The following is an 8,039-nucleotide window of genomic DNA, read 5'->3' as shown; positions in this document are numbered from 1 at the left end:
AGGTCCCGACCCTCTTGATCTTCAGGGAGAGGTCCTCGAGCTCAACTGATTCTAACGGGTCGAAGGAACCTGATAATCAAGTCGTGCTTACCCAAAGACTTGCCGTCTACTGCGTCATGGTGGGCCGTGATAGCAACAACATACACCTTCAAGGTGGAGGGGGACAGCCTACCCTCCAACCTCTCCTGCAGGAATGAAAGCACTGACCTGACTACGACCTCTGTGGGTCTTCAGACTGGGAAGAACACCAATTTGCGAACAAGCGCCACTTCTGGGCGTAAAGTTGCCTGGTAGAGGGAGCTCTGGCTTGATTGATCGTGTCTATGACAGCAGGTGGAGTAAAAGAAGTACAGCCAGCAACTCTAGGCAGTTGATATGCCAACGCAGCGGGGGCCCTTTCCAGAGGCCAGCTGAGGATGCCATATGCCCCAGGAGCCTCTGGAAATGTTTTAGAGGAACCGCTGTGCCAGGCTTGAATAAGTTGAGGCATTTCAGCACCGACTGCGCACGCTCGTTGGTGAGGCGCGCTACCATTGAGACTGAGTCTAACTCCATGCTGAGAAAAGAGATGCTCTGAACAGGGGCGAGCTTGCTTTTCCCAGTTGACCTGAAGCCCTAGGTGGCTGAGGTGCCTGAGCACCTGCTCCCTGTGGGCGTGTAGTAACTCTCGGGAGTGGGCCAGGATGAGCCAGTCGTTGATGTAGTTGAGTATGCGAATGCCCACATCCCTTAGCAGGCCTTCGTGAAGACGCGATAAGGACCTGCCGAAGAGGAGGACCTTGTACTGATATGTCTGGCCGTCGAACACAAACCATAGAAAGGGTCGAGGCAAGATCGAGACGTTGAAGTACACGTCCTTCAGGTCTACCGTTGCGAACCAATCTTTATGCCGGACGCAAGTTAAGATGTGTCTTTGCATGAGCATTCGGGAGTTTGTGTAAGGCCCGGTTGAAAACTCGCAAGTCCAAGCTGCCACCTTTTTTGGGTACGCTGAAGTAAGGGCTGTAGAAACCCTTCTTCATCTCGGCTGGAGGGACAGGCTCTATCGCGTCCTTGAGTAGAAGGGTTGCGATCTCCGCAAGCAGGGTGTGGCATCTTCGGCACGCACCAAGGTAAAGTGGACGCCGCCAAAAGGGGGCGAGGATCTGGCGAACTGAATCGCATAACCGAGTCAGATGGTCCAGGCCAGCCAGCGTGACGGGTTGGGAAGTGAAAGCCACGCATCCAAGCTCCGTGCTAGGTGCACTAAGGGGATGATAGTTTTTGACATACCCAGCAGGGCATAGCAGGCAATGCGGCATCGGGAGGCAAAAGCGCGTTCCGAGGCTCTGGTGCTGAGAGAGGACTCGAAGCACTTACCTAGCTCTGCACACCCGTTGAGGGGGGGTTAGTGACTGAGGAGGAGGTCCCAATAAAATGTGTACATACAGTATATGAAACAAATATTTCAAAATAATACTACTAAATATTGTTTTCATATGCAACAGTATTTTTCCCCAAATAATACTGTCATTTGAATATGTAGCCTATTATGTGCATATATGCCCAAATATATTAACTGTAATTGTATGTATATTTTTAGATATGAAATATATAAGATGTCTGAATGGGTTTAAACAAGAAATATTTACTGGTGTACCATGGTAAACTTTTTGTAAGGGGAGGCAAAGAATGGCCCAAAATGTTTGTAATTAGATGCAAACCCTTGGTTCAATGAAATAAAAATGCAGTTTATTCACAAGGCTCCTCATAATAGACTACATTCTTCTGCAAAAGCTTGTGAAATCCTTCTGCCCTTTCCTAGAGAGAAACGCCAGCCTTTGATGTGTTACACATGAAATCAGACCACAGAACCAAGCTGCAGTCACCAGCAGCCAGATGTCAAAAGTAATCCGCACCAATTATTATTGAGTACCTGTCATGCATGATTCACAAGCACCACTATCAATAGAGATATGCATGTCTGCACGACACATAAGCCCCAAAGGAGAGGATATAAATAAAATTAGCCATATAGAACACTCTGAGTCTGTGTTCAAATTAAACAGAACATGCATAAAACATTCATGCTAAATGAATGCATAACTTCTTTTTTCCTCTGCAAATGTCTTCTTTCTGATGCAGATCAAAATCTAAAACCAGTAATAATGACATTTCTAATCTGTGAGAATACATATTTAAATCTGAATTGTGTGCAGAGTGGTCGGGCTGCTCTTGCTGTGTAGCTCAAATAAACATGTTCCATCAGCCAGTGAATCTGCCTTTGAAATGATCTCTCTGGACACATGAGTAGAATATGGAATGTCTGTAGAATGCAAATGAGGCTTCCTTTGGACGTGCATAAATTAAGCAATGAGGCTTCAGCAATAATGCAAGGCTGTGAGGGGTGTCTATTAATAGATTAATAGAATTTGAAATTAGGCTTTATTTACGAATCCAGTCTGTGAATAGGATTTCTCCCCTGGTGCTTTAAGAGCTACTGGTACAATTTAGTCTTTGGCCAGTTTATCATAATGGAAGTCTTCCGCATAAAAATGCATTCGTTTTTTTTTTCCTTCACTTTTTTATACACAGGAACCAGACATGCTGAAAGTGCATTATAATGGTTTTCCTTTTAGAAAAGTAACAAATACAGCATGAGCCAGTCACACTTACTGTGCCTTTGATGATAGCTGCACTAACATATACTGAATTGAGTTTAGAATCCATATGTAGACCATACTTGAACTCCTCCAGATCAGTTTTATAAGACATATTCATCGTGTTGTTCTGCTTTGTACTCCAACAGTCCCTAAGGGCCACCAGCAGCAAGCTAAAACTCTGGTTTTGAAGAGACACAACACTTTTCCACCATTCGAGTCAACTTTTCCATTCATCAAAATGGCAGAACACATATGCATCCAGATCCCAATAGAATAGTCCCCTAAGGAACAAGCCTGTCAGTGGTATAAACAAGAATACCAACAATATGTTAGGTAATAGGCACCCTCATTAATCACTAAAAGGTACAGCATATGTAATCACAAAACAACCTCAGCTCAACAAACTTTTCTGTTTAGGCTGAAATCAAATATAGCACCTTCCGTCCGGGTATGATGGGAGTGAACTTAGAAAGGTCTGCTTTGCTTCAGCATTATCTAGTCTGCATTGTTCTAGGATATACAGTAAGTGATGACAGTATATTCATCTGTAAAGACGATGAGTGTTAGTTAGTAGAGTGAAAATGTCTGTCTTAAAATGTTAAAAAAAACTCCTATATGTATTCTTTTGTTTTCTTCCAGGCTCTGTTCTGTGTTGCATAAGTGAAATTGAAATGTCTTTGTCATATCGCTACTATATAGGAGAGAACAGTCAGATACATAAATGGCCCAAAAGGTTACAACAAAAAGTTGTAATAGTGCCATTTTGAATGTTTATTATTTTACAATAAAAAGCAAATTGACCATTGTTAAGGTGAAATTGTAAGCATGTTTGAATATTAAATATAATAACTTTTTAATAAAAAGACAGTTTTTTTATACACAATGATGACTTTAAGACATTATAGATATTACAGTTTCTGTTAATGCATGATTTTCTGTAACGCTTCTTTGAAACAATGTGTGTTGTGAAAGGCACTATACAAATAAAAATGACTTGACTTGTCACTTTGAGTTATCTAATGTATAAGTCAATGCATATAAATGTTTTACAGTATTTGCAAACTGCTAGTAAAGGGTTTCTTGTAAACTGTTACACCTAAATAGTAAACTTCTGCAATTAATTCAGTCTGAATCGCTTAATGTGCATGCTTATTTCTAAACTTGAGAAAGAAATGTAACATTAAAATGTCCTTTCACATTCAATTTTCATACTGAACTATAATTGATCATGTCTTTATTACATATATGTATTTATATACAGTAGATTGTAAATTGAAATGTACTCTATCTTTGTGCCCTCCATGTCTGTATTTGGGAATTCAAATTACAGTATGTAACCTATTTTACCTAAAATTCAAATACTATTCTTTTGCTACCTTGTTAGCACTTTTATGTCTTTCTGGAAAATGCATATGTAGTCATCAACTTTGTCATGACCTATGGTGATGACAGCAAGTTGGAAGGCCAACTTGTGTTTTAACTGACATAAAAGTATTTGCAGTTCAAACCACTTTCGTCTTGTATTGCAGCAAAATATCTGGTTAGTAAACAGCTCATGCATGCTGCTATCTTAGAAACTCAAACTCTAAAATAAAAATTGGGAATTAGTAATTCACAAATACAATGTTTAGGCAGCTGCAGTCAAACAGGCCTGTAATCTGTGAGAATGATGTGGCGTGCACTTCTGAGTCATTGGCATGAATTATGCACATCTGTGTGGCTAGTTTCCCGCCTCTATTTGAAAATAATAGAGCAGTACAGCACACACTGGCAAAATGTTACCTTTTTCATTAGTTAGTGGAAATGCACCTTTTATATGCACAGCGATGCGTTTTGAAGTCCTGTATGTCAGCAGGTGTGCCTGATCCAAACAAACAGCACAAGATTGCTGTTATCAATAAGACATGAGACCACAAACAGGCATAAACATACTGTAGCTTACACATCAGAATTACAATTTTTTTATACTTGTAATCAGCTTGAAAATGCAAATCAAGGTTGTTTTTAGCTTAAGTCAAGTTTATGGTCAGCTGGTTTTTCTCTTAAAAATTAAATCGAATGAAATTTCAGATGAAGAAAATTTCATAAACAGATTAGAACGGCTGTAATGCCCTTTAAATAACCCCTCGGGTTTAAGCAACTTAAGGGTTTATTGATAATTGCCCATTTAAAAATGCATATAATCAAAATTCACTTGGTTATTCCCAAGTTTGAGCAAGGTTCCTCAAATGTCAACTATTTGATAGCAGTGTAAAAACATTCTGTGCACAAATGAACGCGTGTGCCTGACATCACTTTATAAAATAGAGAGAAAAAAAATCCATACTTGACAGCCCACAATATAGACTGAGATTCTTGTCTAATGCATTTAAACGAAAATTATTATAATTTTTTTTTCAAATGATGCAAAGATGTACATTTGAGTAAAAATCATCTAAAATAATTTAAAAAATTGCATATTAAAGCCATATCCTCTTTCTCCAATATTATGGGGTAACCTCCTCGTGGTCACTATAATAGGGTTCTCGCTCTCTGTCGTGTGTGTGTGTGTGTGTGTGTGTGTGTGGCGAGTTGTGCGTGGATGAGGAGAGTCACTATGCCAACACGAGGACTAAGAGCGCATTGGGAATTTGGCATTCCAAATTGGGAAAAAAGGGGAGAAAATAATAAAAAAAAGACACCTCTGCTTGTAGCTACAGTTACGGCATCAGATGGTAATACATGTTACTGGGTATACATGGTACTATATACATTACTGTGCAAAAGTCTTAGGCACATAAGATGTTTCCTAAAAGCATTTGCTTAAGATGGTTATTTATACCTTCAGCTTTAGTGTGTCAATAGGAAAAATAAATGTTAGACTCACAAACGTTACTTTTGCAAATAGAAAAGATAAGAGCAGAAGAACAGGGAGCCCTGCAACAGATGTCATGGCCCCCACAGCGACCCCCACTGAACATCGTGTTTGTCTGAGATTACATAAAGAGACAGAAGCAATTGAGACAGCCTAAATAGATTGAAGAACTGTGGCAAATTCTCCAAGAAGCTTGGAACATCCTATCTGCCAACAACCAAGAAAATCTGTGTCCAGGTGTACCTAGGAGAATTGGAGCTTTAAAGGCAAAGGTGGAGAACAAGCTGAAGAAGTGTTTAGCACAACGCAGTGAGTCGTGACCACACTCCTGACTGTAAATGCAGCACAAGGAGGTCATCAATAATATATTCAAGATCACTTACACATCATGGAGCAGTCACAGGTTTAAAGAGGGATGGTTCTGATATAACAAGAAAATTAAAAATCTTTTGGTCAGGTGCAGGACATTTGAAGAAATAAAAAAAGGTAGTCAAAGAGAGCTAGGAAAAATGATATATAAAAAGCACAAGCAACAGTGCTTAAATAGTTTATAGAATAAATAAGGACAAAGACTAAAATGTGTCTTATGACTTTTTTCATTTTTCTTGTAAAGGTAATTTGTGAATTGCACAGATTCCACACATTTGGTTGTAACATATACAGTAAATACTATTTGGCTGAATAATAAACAAGGCAAGCATTCAAACTTATACTTAAAAAGTATATTTAGTTGCTGGAATGGCACTTTATATTAAACAATCACCTGTTATAACATAACAGAAACTTGAGATTTCTGGAGAATTCAAACATAGTTGGTAGTACTATTGCACTCTTTGGTACTATTTTGTTAGTAAAGCAATGTCCATTTTATGCTGAACTCTGCTTACTGCCACTAGCCTCACACTTTCAAGTGTCCACAAGGTGTTTTTGAAGTGTGCATATTAGAAAAACAGGAATGAAGAATGAGACAAAACTGCAGATTTCCCAAGTACAGAATGGATACAATGGAAAATAAGTTTAATAGTTTCTCACTTCTCAGTGATGTTTGTAAACAAACACACACGCTCAAGTTGGCACACATGCTGTGAACTGAATGTCCTTGACTCTGTGCTACCTCTTATTGGTCAGATAATGAACTACACATCTAGCTAGCAGTCTTACAGTAGTGCTTGGAGCTATTAATGTAACTTAGACATTAAATAATAATTGAGACCTGAACAGTAGTATTTCTCCAAAAAATATATGCAGATTAAACATATCAAAACATAAAAAAATGAAGACTGCCAGATCTTCCGTCATATGCAAACAGCCATGCAAATCACTGATCTAACATAACAATAAACCTCTCCATAACCAATCTCCTAATTTACAGTACTAATTATGCAAATATCCGGCCTGAGTATCTGAGCTGATGGTATGAAATTATAGATAAGTATGTGCATACCTGCTATCCTATTGCTTTACTAATGGATCTAAGCCACTCCTTCAGAACAATTGCAGTGACCGGGGTCAAGTTCTCTGTTGGCCTATTCATTTAAGTATTATTTTTCTGCTTATAAACAGAACAGAGAGCAATTAAGATAACTGAGGGGAGAGGCCCTTAAAGAGCCATTCATGACTGGTGACGATGAGAGAGACTAGTGGTGTAATACACAAAATTGGATATGGGTGGGTGGACATGAAACGGTGAAATAGCAGGTTGTTTTTTTGAAGTATGTACCATCACACATTCATTTTAAATGTTATGTTAATAATGGGGCTGTTGATTTAATTTAGTGTGATTAATTATATGTAAAATCACATGTTAAAAATATGGTATGGTATTAATCATGCCCCCGACCCAAAAATGATTGTAACTATCATCGGAGCAAGTCAAGCTTGATGTATTTGTGAATCTGTGATTGTAGAGGGCAGTTAGTGCATCTCCAGCCATTGAGACAATGTGTTGTACAACCAAGAGCTAGCAGCATAGCTCACATATGACATGCTCTCGTGCTCATTGCCACTCAAACAAAGTTTACCTTGACACAGCATCCTAAAAACAGCACTTATGCCAAGAGACACAAATAATTAGCGAGACGCATTGCAACCAAAGTGAGATGTTCCAAATAGCGCATACAGAAGTAGCTAATAATAGGGTTATGTTCAATGATATGCAAATAATACGGTGTACTTTTTGTACTTATTGCTTACTGCTTTACTTGCTAGTTATAACAATAAATGTATATGATGTCATGTATATGATTTATCTTAATTATAATATTATATATTTATAATATCATGAATTACATTTATTTGGGGACTTTCACAAACATTGTTATATGTGCTTAATTTAATTACTTATTGGCACATTATGCAATTAATTGGACTACAAATTAGAATCGATTGACAGCCCTGGTTTATAATGAATGGGAAAAACAATAAAAGATTTCTATGGCAAATTTAAACAGGTAGCAAATTAATTATATTTGGATTGGAGCAATAACAACATTTACTGAAATGATTAACACAAAATAAATTGAAATGTGTGTCTCAGACTTTTG

This window comes from Xyrauchen texanus, chromosome 13 (genome assembly GCF_025860055.1).
Source record: "Xyrauchen texanus isolate HMW12.3.18 chromosome 13, RBS_HiC_50CHRs, whole genome shotgun sequence".
NCBI classification, from domain to species: Eukaryota; Metazoa; Chordata; class Actinopteri; order Cypriniformes; family Catostomidae; genus Xyrauchen; species Xyrauchen texanus.
The sequence above is the reverse complement of the archived record's forward strand: the minus strand, read 5'-3'. Positions refer to the sequence as shown.